Source organism: Barbus barbus, assembly GCF_936440315.1.
Source record: "Barbus barbus genome assembly, chromosome: 29".
NCBI classification, from domain to species: Eukaryota; Metazoa; Chordata; class Actinopteri; order Cypriniformes; family Cyprinidae; genus Barbus; species Barbus barbus.
In genome coordinates, this window is record NC_136757.1 from 17,032,666 (window position 1) to 17,047,124 (window position 14,459).

Consider the following 14,459-nt stretch of genomic DNA (forward strand, 5'->3'; position numbering starts at 1 on the left):
AATATATAATTATAATACATTTGTCAATTTTATAATAATGTTACTGTTAATAATCAAAACAATAATAATGATGATGATGAGATGATTATATAATCTGAACTCAACCATTCTTTTGTTTTCAATTCATTTAAAGACATTTTCGGCCAAGAACACAGTAAATACTTTGTGCTGCTGTCAAGAATGTAAACCATTGGTCTCAAACTCAATTCCTGGAGGGCCACAGCTCTGTACAGTTTAGCTCCAACCCTAATCAAAGACACCAGATTCAGCTAATCAAGGTCTTCAGGATCACTAGAAACTTGCAAGCAGGTGTGATTTGGAGCTAAACTCTGCAGAGCTCTGGCCCTCCAGGAATTAAGTTTGAGACCACTGATGTAACCTTCCAGTTTTTTTTTTTTTTTTTTACAAATATGATTAAACATTAGACATTTACAAATATGATTAAAAGATGATTATGAGACAAAACTACAGAATGTCACATTTTATAGTTGGGTGATTCAACACCGATGTTTTACCAGCTAAGAAGTTCAGCACTTTTAGAGTTTCATCCCTCTATCTGATGTGAGCATAAGTATTGGAACAGTTGCCTCACAGGTCTTTCTAAGTGATCAGCTGTGTCCTGTTGCATTAATTCTTCAGATATTAAAAGCAGGGAATGTGTCGTATCAGTTATATCAATTACTTCTGCATTCTGAATATTGCGTTCAATGATGACACACACAAACCAGGATGAAGACGAGGGACATGACTTTGAGAGAAAAGCAAGCAATTTGGATGCTAAAAGAAAAGAGGAAGTGAGTTAGAGCTCTTGCAAAAACAAAGGGCATGGAAAAATCAAGAGTTTGGAAACTTGTCTGTAAAATCACCAACAACTTCCAGAAAGTTGGGGTGATGCTCTGACAATTTACCGTCCTCAGGAGACTTTGACACAGAATTACAGATGCTACACAGCAAGATGCAAACCTCTGACCAGCACCAAAAAAAGAAAGGCAAGATTAGAGTTTGCAAAAAAGCACAAAGGTGAGCCAGAGGAGTTTTGGAACTGTGTTTATGGACAGATGAGACAAAGATGAACCTTTATCTAAGTGATGGGAAAGCAAAAATGTGGAGAAAAAAAGGGAACTGCAATGATCCCAAGCATACAGCCTCATCTGTAAAGCATGGTGGAGGTGGTGTCATGGTACGGGCATGCATGGCTGCCTCTAGAACAGGCCCTCTATATTTCACTGATGACTTAATGTATGATGACAGCAGCAGAATGTATTTGGAAGGGTACAAAACCATCTTACCATATACCAATATTCAAGAAAATGCCACCAGATTCATTGGGAAGTGCTTCATATTGCATCAGGACAATGACCCAAAACACCCTGCCAGTTCAGTCAAGGAATTTATAAGGACAAAGAAATGGAAAGTTTTAGATTGCCCAAGTCAATCTCCAGATTTAAATCCGATTGAACATGAATTTCACCATCTGGAGAGGAGAGTAAAGGCAGAAACAACAATTGGAATCGGCTGCATTAAAGGCTGAAGTATTTCAAAGGATGAGACCAAGAGTCTGGTGATGTCTATGGGTCACAGACTCACTGCTGTGATTGTGCGCAAGGGATCTGCAACTAAATAATAGCTTTTAGTCTTTTATATCTGACTGTCCCAATGCTTATGATCACATCAATGAGTGGGATGAACTCTAAAAGTGCTGTTCTTTTTATTTGGTAAAACATATGTGTTGAAACGAATAAGAATAAAATGTGACATTCTGTAGTTTTGTCTCATATTCATCTTTTAATCATATTTGCAAATGTCTTGACTCCACAGCAAACAGAGCAATTTTGTCTTTACTGTTCCAATACTTTTGGAGGGCACTGTATGTATGTGTAAAATAAATATATATATATATATATATATATATATATATATATATATATATATATATATATATATAATTCTATTAAAACATTTAAAAAACACTGGTCAGAGTTCACGCATATTTAAACAACCATTTATGGCTGTTCAGCATGTTATGCAGCTTTAAATAGTTTGAGAAGACTCAACCCCTCATGCATACTCTCCTCCGGGGTGAAATGGGGCAAAGGGCCTCCTGGGGTAACACCCTGTAACTCTCTAAAACAGATGTCTCAATCTAAACTCCTGGAGGCCCACAGCTCTGCAGAGTTTAGCTCCAAATCACACCTGCTTGCAAGTTTCTAGTATTCCTGAAAAGCTTGATTAGGGTTGGAGCTGTGGCCCTCCAAGAATTGAGTTTGAGACCACTGCTCTAAAACAAAACTTTAAAATGCTGGTTTGAATTTTAGTTCTGAGAGGCACACCATTTACCAACAGCAGAATTACAGTTGAGTCATGATATCTGAAGAATTGTAAAATACCAAAAGTGAGCAAAGAAAAGCAGTTAAAAACAGTGTTAGTGGTTAATTCTTTCACTCATAAATAATAAATAGATAAAACACAAAAATCCCTTTGCAAACAGCTTGCCTACCTGTCACTGATTGCAGAGTTTATGCAGAAAAAAATGTAAAGGTCTGTTAAATTAATTTCTGATAGCATAATCCAGTGCAGCTGCTTCAAACGAACATTATAGTAGAACAATCATGAAGCTAACGAGATCCAGTGGTGAGAAAGAAAAGCTGGCATATTCAATTACGGCCCATTACTGTTTAGAGCAGGGATGGGCAACTTTGGTCCTGGAGGGCCGGTGTCCTGCAGAGTTTAGCTCCAATCCTAATCAAACACACCTGCCTGTAGCTTTCTAATGATCTTGAAGACATTGATTAGCTTCTTCAGGTGTGTTTAATTAGGGCTGGAGCTAAACTCTGCAGGACACCGGCCCTCCAGGACCGAAGTTGCCCATCCCTGCTTTAGAGCTATTGATTGGTAAGATATTTTAAGATAATGGTAAGATATATCTTTTTTAATCCTAGATGGAGCAGTCAGTCTTGCTTAATATAGTGAAATCGATATGTGCAACAGGTGCGGTATCAGGGGACTGGCTTGCTGTGTATAGAGGGTAACCATGATTGTATCCATTTTTGTTTAAAAATGAATAACTCTAAGGGGCGGTTTCCCAGATAGGGTTTAAATTAAGCCAGGAGTAGGCTTAATCTAGTATAGTTAATCTTGGTTTAAAAAAAAGATTTTCTGAAACACAGATTAAGTGCAGATCACTACCTCCTGGACTATGGAGTCCTGAACTAAAATAAACTAGTTTAATTTAAAACCAACTGTGCTAATCTGAACTAGCATGACAGCTATTGCCTGTAAAACATGGAATGAACCAATAAAAGCTTAAAATTGAATGGAACTGAGAAGCAAATCCAAGGAAAACAATAGCAGTGCAAAAAAAAAAGACTACGATCGATCAACAACAACAAAAACAAACAAACAAAATTTTTATTGAACAAGATAACTTTTTTTAAAGCAAGCAAAGTAAATTGCACACATCAGGTGTCAAACAATAAAAAAAAAATGAATGCCTGAATCTTTTTGTAATGAATTCTTGCATTATTATTATTATTTAGACACTTTTATCCTAAGCGACTTACAAATGAGGACAACCGAAGCAATCAATTGTAGTATTAAAACAACTAAAAACAGATCCAAAGCTAAAACTTTATAAATACTACCTATACACATTTAAAAAAAAATAAAGAAATTAAATAAAAATGACAAATGCACACAACAAAATTAAAAAACTTAACATTTAAATGAAAAACTAAAATAAAACTAAAAACAATTCAAAATATTAAAGAACAAAAGGTATGAGTATAATAATGATTCTAACATAACACTAAGCCAAACACCAAAAAAACAACTATATATATGTATATGTACAACCACACATACATGCATGCATGCATACATACATACATATATATTATACATACACACGTTTATACATTTTATATATATATATATATATATATATATATATATATATATATATTAGTTTCCATTTAGTTTGTTGAAGTATTAAAATAACTCAAATTAAATAAAACTAAAATTTAATAAAAGACCTATACAGACATAAATTCAGACATTATTTAACTAAAATTAAAATAGATAACACTATAACAATAATACAAATCATGATAGTATAGTATAGTTTCAGTAATCCCAAGAAATAACACTACCAAACACACATGCTAAAAACAACAACTTACTTACACATAGTAAGAAATGGTTATAAAAACTGAAACCGAAGTGAAACAAGTATTAGAAAAGAGGAGAAATCAAAAGTGATACTTATATTCCAGCCCGGTGGAGTCGCACGGTAGAGTCAATGGTCTTTACACTCTTCGGCCATCACACAAGGAGGACTTCACATGACAACCGCTGCCGTAAACTAAGATGTAAACTAAGCTTTTTTTTATTTGTATTTTTTATACCCATCTAACAAAATACTAATTGAACTTAGCTGGACACACTTTCCTTATTTTTTCACAACAGACACTGACAAGATACGCCAGACAGAACGAGACCAAACACGATATCAGCACGTCTCCACACAGTAAACAAAACAAACATTTCCTAGCAACGACAACTGCGCTAAACACTAATAAGACAAGTACATACACTTAAGAACTGCTTTTAACTTCCGCTGATAAAGACTGCTTCTCTCAAAGAGTATTTCTTTACACTGTTTTCTGCTGGCGCTTGAACACACTTTCCTTATTTTTTCACAACAAATGGCCAAGCAAGCGCAGACACTGACAAGATACGCCAGACAGAACAGACCAAACTCGATTTCAGCAAGTCTCAACACAGTAATCAAAATATCTTTGGATCACAGTGTCATAGAGACATGGGGGTGGGCTTATTTGACTCGGGGCAGCAAACAACCAATCATGAACCACTGGCACTTCCTAGCCACACCCTAGCAACCATTATTGACGACCCTAGTAACCCAAAGAGGTGCATCTTCAAATCTGAATGTCATGGAGATATGGGGGTTTGTTTATATCATTCATACTTTGGAGTATAATCATTGGCAGCTGCCAAGCCCCTCCCAAGCAACCAAACAGTGTACCCTAGCAACCATCTAGCAAGACGTATATCTTTGCATCAGAATATCGTACAGACATGGGAGTTGGTTCTTTTGACTCATGCTAGGAAACCGGACTTCAAACATGCTAGTCATGCTAGCAGTGAATAGCTACATGCTAATAGTCATTAGCTAAGTGTTAATTCAGGCTAAGAACATGTTAAGAACTCTATAAAACTCCATAGTAACAATCTGTGACAACTAGCAACTGCCTTGCAACACCCTAGCAACCACCATATGTACCATAGCAACCACCACAAGTGCCCTAGAAACCACCCCAAATACCATAGCAACCACATAGCAACACCCTAGCAACCACCCTGGGTACCCTAGCAACCGCATAGCAACCACCCCAAGTACCGTAGCAACCGCATAGCAACACCCTAGCAAGTCAAGTCACCTTTATTTATATAGCGCTTTTAACAATACAGATTGTGTCAAAGCACTTAACAGTATCAAATTGGAGGATAGAGTGTCAGTAATGTATAATAATAAGATTAAACACTCAATTTTCAGTTAAAGGCATTTCATTATTGAATTCAGAAATGTCATTGTCTAGCTCAGTTTAGTTTAAATAGTATCTGTGAAATCAAATTGACAATAATCACTAGAACTTAAGTGTCCCCAACTGAGCAAGCCAGAGGCGACAGCAGCAAGGAACCAAAACTCCCTCTGTGACAGAATGGAGAATAAAAACCTTGGGAGAAACCAGGCTTAGTTGGGGGGGCCAGTTCTCATCTGGCCAGGATATTATTGTTTATTTATTGTTTACTTATTGTTTTAATTAAAATTTTAAATGTATAAATGTATTATTTTTATTTATTTATTTATATATATATTTATATGTGTATGTATGTATATATATGTATGTATGTGTATATATATATATATATTAGTTGCAATTTCTAAAAATAATAGTATTATGTAGTTCGGTATTTTATTATATTTTTAGTTATTTGTTTTATTTTAAGTTTTATTGTATTTTAAGTTGAGGTCTTCACTGGGGATATGTCCCAGGGGCTCATCCAGGTGTCCAGCCTCCGCGGACGATCAGGGCCACATACATCATCTCCTGGCGCCGATCCACCATCTGATCCGGACACGGACTGAGAAACAGAATAAGAAAGAAACAGACAAATATTAGCGTACATGCCATTCTTCTTACGATGTAATGAGTACATCATGTGTTATGGGGAGTGTCCCCGCTTCCGGTTGATCTAATTAATGCAGCCTAACAATCCTTTAACGGATTTGAATAATAGAAGTGTATTAGTGTGTTATGTGTAAGCCAGAGTGTGTCTGCCTCCCGAACAGTATTAGGTAGATTGTTCCAGAGTTTGGGTGCTAAATAGGAAAAGGATCTGCCGCCCGCAGTCGATTTTGATATTCTAGGTATTATCAAATGGCCAGAGTTTTGAGAATGCAGCAGACGTGGAGGACTATAATGTGATAAGAGCTCGCTCAAATACTGAGGAGCTAAGCCATTCAGGGCTTTATAAGTAATTAACAAGATTTTAAAATCTATACGATGTTTGATAGGTTGCCAATGCAGTGTTGACAGAACTGGGCTAATATGGTCATACTTCCTGGTTCTAGTAAGGACTCTAGCTGCTGCATTTTGGACCAACTGTAGTTTGTTGATCAAGCGTGCAGAACAACCACCCAATAAAGCATTACAATTGTCTAACCTTGAGGTCATAAACGCATGAATTAGTATTTCTGCATTTGACGTCGAGAGCATAAGTCGCAATTTAGATATGTTTTTGAGATGGAAAAATGCAGTTTTACAGATGCTAGAAACATGGCTTTCAAATGAAAGATTGCTATCAAAAAGCACACCTAGGTTCCTAACTGATGAAGAAGAATTGACAGGGCAGCCGTCAAGTGTTAGATAGTGTTCTAGGTTATTACATGTGGGGTTTTTAGGTCTGATAATTAACACCTCAGTTTTTTCAGAATTTAGCAGTAAGAAGTTACTCGTCATCCAGTTTTTTTTATATCGACTATGCATTCGTTAGTTTCTCAATTTGGTGTGTTTCACTGGGCCGTGAAGAAATATAGAGCTGAGTATCATCAGCATAACAGTGAAAGCTAACACCATGTCTCCTGATAATATCTCCCACGGGTAACATGTAAAGCGTGAACCGTAACGGCCCTAGTACTGAGCCTTGAGCAGGGACGGATTATGACGCAGAGGTGCCCTGGGCACGGACTGATTATAGGCCCCCTCAGTTGAAATTGCGGTCATTTTTCTTAAATTCAGATAGCAATGAATTCTATCTACACTAAGTGAAAATAGCAGTATTTTTAACGATATGTTATTTACACTAAGCGCAAATAGCTATAGATTATATTTACACTGTTAAAATAGCAGGATTTTCTGCTATTTATACTAGTTGTTGCAAAATAATGGCAATTGCACTTCAGTATTGTATTACATTATAAGACAGTATGCAATAATAACATATTGAGGAGTGTAAATTATCATTTTAATTCAGATTATTAAATGGATGCCACCTTATTGATACAATAAAGCCCTCCCTACACCTATCCTAACCCTACCTGATACTTTATTTTCAACTTTTTGGTTATTTCTTTAATTTTTATTAAAAATAAATGCCTTTACGATGTGATATGGAATTTGAAAAGGGAGAAAAAAAGTTAGTCAAAAGGCGGGTTTGAACCCTGGTCGATCACATCAAAAATACCACAGAATGCACTTCACCATCTGTGCCACTGAAGCTGTTAGTTTATTGCAGCTTTTTATTTAGTAATAGGTGCGAATAGAAACGCGAGTAACAAGCTAACCAGCTAATGCGTTGCACTCGCGGTTTTAAAAAGCGAACGATCAAATTAGTTCGATTAGTTTGATTAGATAATACCAGAAATATGGTGGGAATTAAGTTATATATTATCTCTTTAAACAACAGAGAGTGGAAGTAAGGCAAAGATTCAATAAAAAAAGTGGAGCTACAAATGCAAACCTCTCAGCAGCACAACAGACAGGAACAGACTGAAGCAATCGATTCCTCGATGGAACCACCTGGGGTGCCCTAGCAACAGCCCTAGCAACCATCCTGGGTACCCTAGCAACCACCTAGCAGTGCCGAGGGCCGAGTTCTGCCACAGCAAGCACCACTCACATTTTCTTCAGGAAATGTACATTCTAGTTATTATTCTTCTGAGACAAAAATGTCCAACTCTAACTCCTCCTAGAGCATTAACAAACTCCAAACTCAGCCCAGATCTTCAGACTGATCTCACTTAGTGTGCTATATCTTTTCTAACTGATCCGACTTACGGTTTCCGTAAAAATGAAGATTAAAAATCATTAAAATCCCATAGACTTACATTGACATAATGTTCAGATGAGCCAATACTTTTCAAACTCCAACTGTCAAAATTCAAATCTAAACACACTGAAGCCCATTAGACTCAATCAAGCTTCCCTTCTATGTACTATTTCTAATTCATTCTAACTCATTCAAACTCATCTATCTATCTATCTATCTATCTATCTATCTATCTATCTATCTATCTATCTATCTATCTATCTTAGGGTGACCAGATGAGATTGGTTGAAATTCGGGACGGGGGGGGGGGGTAAAGAATAATGAATAATAAAGATAATGAATTTCAAACGAAAGTGACTGAACCAATCATGTTTTTATTAATATAAGTAGCCTACATATAATTTTATATAATATAGAAGTAACGTTAGGCTATTTTTATACTTCAAACTGAAGTTAATGAATCAAAAAAAAAAAAAACAAGATGCTGCAGCCAATGAGCAGCCGGCGGGGGCTGGTTGCCAGGCTGCAGGATGACTCAACCTCGCTCCTCGGACAGTTTTTTTATGTTTTATCAGACAATAACTATTTAAGATTTTGCTTCAGTATAATTTTCGGGACAATTAGAGCGGGATTCGGGATTCGGGACAGCATCTTAGATTTCGGGACTGTCCCGAATTTTTCGGGACGTCTGGTCACCCTAATCTATCTTCATAGCAACACTCTAGTAACCATCCAAACTAACCTAGTAACTACCCTAAGTACCCTAGCAACCGCATAGCAACATCTTATCAACCACCCTGATTACCATAGCAACCACATAGCAACACCCTAGCAAACACTCCGGGTACCATAGCAACACCTTAGCAACACCCTAGCAACCACCCGGGTACCATAGCAACTGCATACCAACACCCTAGCAACCACCCCGAGTACCACTTTGCAACCGCATAGCAACACCCTAACAACCACCCCTGGTACCTTAGCAATCGCATAGCAACACCTTAGCAACCAACCCGAGTATCGTAGCAACCGCAAAGCAACACCCTAGCAACCACCCTAGGTACCTTAGCAACCACATAGCAACACCCTAGCAACCACCCCGGGTACCGCAGCAACACCCTACCAACCGACCCGGGTACCTTAGCAACCGCATAGCTACACCCTATGTACTGCCTCAGGTACCCTAGCAACCGCATAGCAACACCCTAGCAGCCACCCTGGTAAGCCTAGCAACCGTCATAGCAACCACTTCAAGTACCCTAGCAACCAAATAGCAACACCCTAGCAACCACCTAGAATACCCTAGCCACCACTCTGAGGTCCTTATCATCTATCTATCTATAATCGGACTCTATCTGGCTATCTGTATAGACCATTTCAAGGACGTAAACCAGTGCTTCTCAAAGTCCGGACTCCGGTCCGGATCCGGACCCGGAGGGAATTCAATCCGGACCCGCTTCTATTTCATATTTCAAGAACACTAATTATATTTCCTACTTCGATAAACGCACGTTAAACTTGTAAATCATTTGTTTATTTATTCTTATTTTTTATGTCTTTTTGGAGAAGGTCCGAAATTGCAGGCGAGATATTGAAACTTTTCCTTCATGATATTTGTTGTCATCACGACATCCAGTGAGCGTATGACGTTTGACGTAATCGGGCGACATTTCACCGCTAATATTTGTATTTTTTTGTTTTGTTTTGCTATCACTTATATTATGGCAATTTGTCTTATAGCAGTGCCCAGTGTATACATTTATTTGTGGCGGCTTGTCACAATTTCAAAACTGACCGCTACAAATAAATTTTACAAAAGGCTTATACTTCGTTGAATAAACTGAGCACTGCGCGTTTCAAAAATAAAATGCTGCTCGGGTGTTTTTATATGACTGTATCTTTTAAAAGAACCGTCCGTTTTCTTCAGAAAAGCTTTGATGTCAATTTTCATTTGGTCTTTCCTGTAATGGCTGATAAAGTAGCGCTTATTTGATTACAGTCGTTACCGGGGAAACAGCTATATATCACGCTCCAGCAGCGCCTCCTGCTGGCAGAGAATCAACTTGCATTTGCTAGTCTGCGGGAAACACTGGTGTCTGTCAGCAAACATAAACAAAAAAGCATGCTTCAGAACTGTTTTGAGAAGGTGCTTAAGTTTTGAGCCATGTATTATTACTATGAATTAGGCTACTACTACTACTCTTACTATCTTGTGCCCTGCAATAACCATTTACGCAAACTCTCTTTTGATATAAAAGGAAAAAAAGAGAAAATCGGCCCAAAAAATCAGCATCATATATCGGCCATAGGCTGCCCTGATTTCTAAATATCGGCATTGGCCAGAGAAAAAAACATTATAGGTCGACTTCTACTGCTGACACTTAAATTAATTGTTTTGCCACTTTTGCACTTGTTATTAAAGTATTTTGAATGCAAAGGGAACCTTTTTTTTTTTTAAAAAGAGTGTTTATTTGTTATATGTTATGTATGTTTATTAAAAACACGTTTTGTAATAACCAATTGTTCCGGACCTTTGACACTGATGAAAATTCAGATTTGGACCTTTGAATGTAGACTTTGAGAACCCCTGACGTAAACAATAACAAAGGCGTTGGAACGCTACTGCGCATGAAGCATTTCTGGCATCTCCATTTTTACATCTCAGATCTATCAAAACCTACAGCACATACTTTTTAAGTCTAGCGAAAACGCAAGTTAGGTATTTTAATAATTCATTTAAATATGACTGAGGTGCAAACTTACAAATAACATTAAAAGTAATCTTCCGGACGGCTCAAAGCAGCGCTGATTGACTCGAATTACTCGATCAGCTTCACTTTTACATCGGTTAAAAATACAAATTAATACATGCATTTTACTCACACTGACAAGCTAAACCAACTTATCTGATTATTACCGGGTCAGGGCTTATTAATAAATGACTGTCTGCCCAGAGAACCGTGTGAAAGTCGAGCGAACTCTCACCGCACCGACCACAACGAGTGCAGTCCGAACATGTTCCCAACAACAGCATTTATGCTCGTTTTAGAGCCTTTTAGATGTAAATATTCCAGCGATTGCATGCAATCTACTAATTAGAACAAAACAAGAGCAAAATGCAGATGTTTGTGATCTGTTTTAGTGTGAACCCGAAGTCAGTCTGTGTTGATCGCTCCTGGAGCACGGATATCGCGAGCTGACTGCAGCGTCCTCTTCATTAAACTTATTTATTTGCTCGTCTTTAAGCCTTCTGAATGAAAGCACTCCAGCGAATTTACAGAATGCAATTATAAGAACATAATTCTTTGTTTCACTGATGTCCGCCTCGAGTCGTGCCGGGCTCAGCAGTCGAATGGCTACCGAACACATCATATAAATGTCTCTTACAGCCGCCTTACATTAAACACCACTGAAAACTAGGCGAATCAGAATATAACAACGACTGTTATGTAACAGTCGGGATCACTAATAGTTACGCCCCCAACATTTGCATATACCCGCCCATGCTCTAGTCTAGACCATTAGAAGTTCTGCAGGTATTGTGAAGAAATACGAGCAAGGAGAACAGCGAAAATGGCAGATCATGGAAATAAATCTTATGTTCCAGGCTGTGTAGGGGATGCGAAGTGCAGGGATGGGTTGGTGTCTGTATTCAGAAAGGCACGGAAAGCAAAAAAATGCATTTTAATAAAATAACGGGAGCCGGTAAAGGGACATGGTTAGCTCCTTGCTAGCTGTAGCCTGTTACAGTACATAAGATTTCACTTACCACATAAACAGAGTAAGGAGAGATGCCTGAGGATGATGGCGAATGATTTACAGATCAGAGCACCACTGACAAGCATCTGATCTTGTAAAATGTGTGGTAAGTAGCCTACTGCCGCTCCATAGCATAAACAGAGATCATGCATTTCAATGCCCCACATATTAATAGCGCATTTTATTTACAGTATAATTACCCAACGATATAACTGCGCAAGAAAGTATTGAAATATATATTTTCCCTGTGTCTCCTTCCTGTGAGCTACTGAAACGAGTACAAACGAGGACAAATTCTCTTTATCAATCCCAATAAAAAAACAAAACACAGAATATAGTTCTGTTGTGCAGCAACAGATTGAGTTTTACAAAAAGTAAAAAAATAGCACCAAATAGTGTTAAATAATATTAAAAAAGAAAAGTGCTAAAGCATTAAATATTTTCGTTTCCACCATTAGGACAATATAATTAAGGAGTTCTAGTCAACAGGAAATGTTACAAACCTGCCTACAGTATTTTCTGTGTCTATTGTCTTAATACGACGTGAGGTGGATAGTCTGAATGGCCAAAGACTCTCCAAGGATCACAGCTGGATAATTGCAGACAATAGTTAAGTCTTGGGGTCAGAAAGCCTTATAATAGACCATGGTTGGATCTTCCAACAGAACAATGATCCAAAAAGCCCATCTAGTCTTCCTCCAGGAAATCAGCCTATTCAATTCTGAGTCTGAGACTATTGGCAGAGAAAGCAGATTTCTGTTAATGTGGTTTAAAGGGCCATTTTAGTCTAGGATTATAGGCTTAATCTCTGTCCGGGAAACCACCCCTGAGAGTTTTATTTTTTACTTCTCATATTTTAATACAAGATATCTGCTACAAATGTCAGTCGCAATTATAATGATTATAAAGCAGATTAAAGAACTGGTTTTGAATACAAAGAGTTACATTGTTGCAACTCAAAGTAAGCTGATAAACTAGTTAAGGTCAGTTGTAACAGTATGACAAAAAAGAATAACAGCAAAAAATGAACCATCATTATACATATAATTTGCATCGTAACAGCTGTAATATTTAACAAGGAGTTACCTTTACTTGCATGTTACATATATCTGCATTTTAAAATAAATCCAACTCTTACCTCTGAAACATCTGTCTGTTTTTCTGTCTGTCTAGGCATGCTCAAAAATCAAGAAAATAGAAAATGTCTTCAATGGGGATTGGTTTTGTTACAACTCTCCACACCCCTGTCAGGTATTGTTGTTCAATGCGGATATGAGATAATCATAATTTGAATGCATCCCCCTATTTCCCAGCAAATATTAGGTCTATGATTAAATAGAAAACTTATTGTGCAGACATGGTTAAAAAAAATTACATACAACATTGTGTCTCAAAATTTGTATGTATTCCAGTGACTAGTACTTTTATAACTAACCCTGTGTTATCAGTATCTGCTCAAAGATACCTGAAACAAATGACCCTTTCTTTAATCTTGATCTTTATTTATTTATTTTTTTTGTTAATCAGTTGGTTCTTTGCCTACCAAATGTTTTATTTTCCTTTGCTGTCACAAAACTTGCCCAAAGACTAGGAATATAATGTTGTACATAACACTACATGATGCTATAATCTGTGTACTAGAGACAAATAATAAAACAAAATGTTCAACCTGGAAGTGGTTCCATTTTGTTTTTCATATAAGAATTTTATAATCTTTTCATAAATGTTTTACATTTAACCCAATGAAAACTGGGCTTGTAAATTGAAAAATTGTCAAATTGAATTGCTGAACATAAAACATATATGCACGTACAAAAGTCTGGCAAGTTCCCAAATGTTTATTCATACGTTAACAGTTTACATATTCTATATGTATTTCATTTTATGTGAACTTTTCAGACTTTATACATTTGATCTCAAGCATCATTTGTTTTTTAAGATTGATCTGCCTATTGTTAAGATACATGTTCAAATCTACTGTTTTCATCTTCAAAAATGTTTTTAAGTTGTGCGTAGTTATGTACATGTATCAGAAAAGACGGAAGAAGTCTTGCAAGTCTACATGCGATACATGTGCTTGGGAGTGTCATTATTGAAGAACAATTTGTTCAAAAACACTCAAATAACCTTTTCAACCACAGGATGAGGATGTTTTTTCCTCCGTTAAACTAATCGACGCACATGCTATGTACCCTGTACATATGTTCAGTCTCCCCCCAGAACCCGAATACAACGTCACAAACCCTGCAAACGGACTTTCCGAACACGTAATAGGTTATTTTCTTTGCAATCTCATTTTCCAGTCTTCCGGAATGGACTTCACCTGATTTGATCATTTGAAAGTGGCA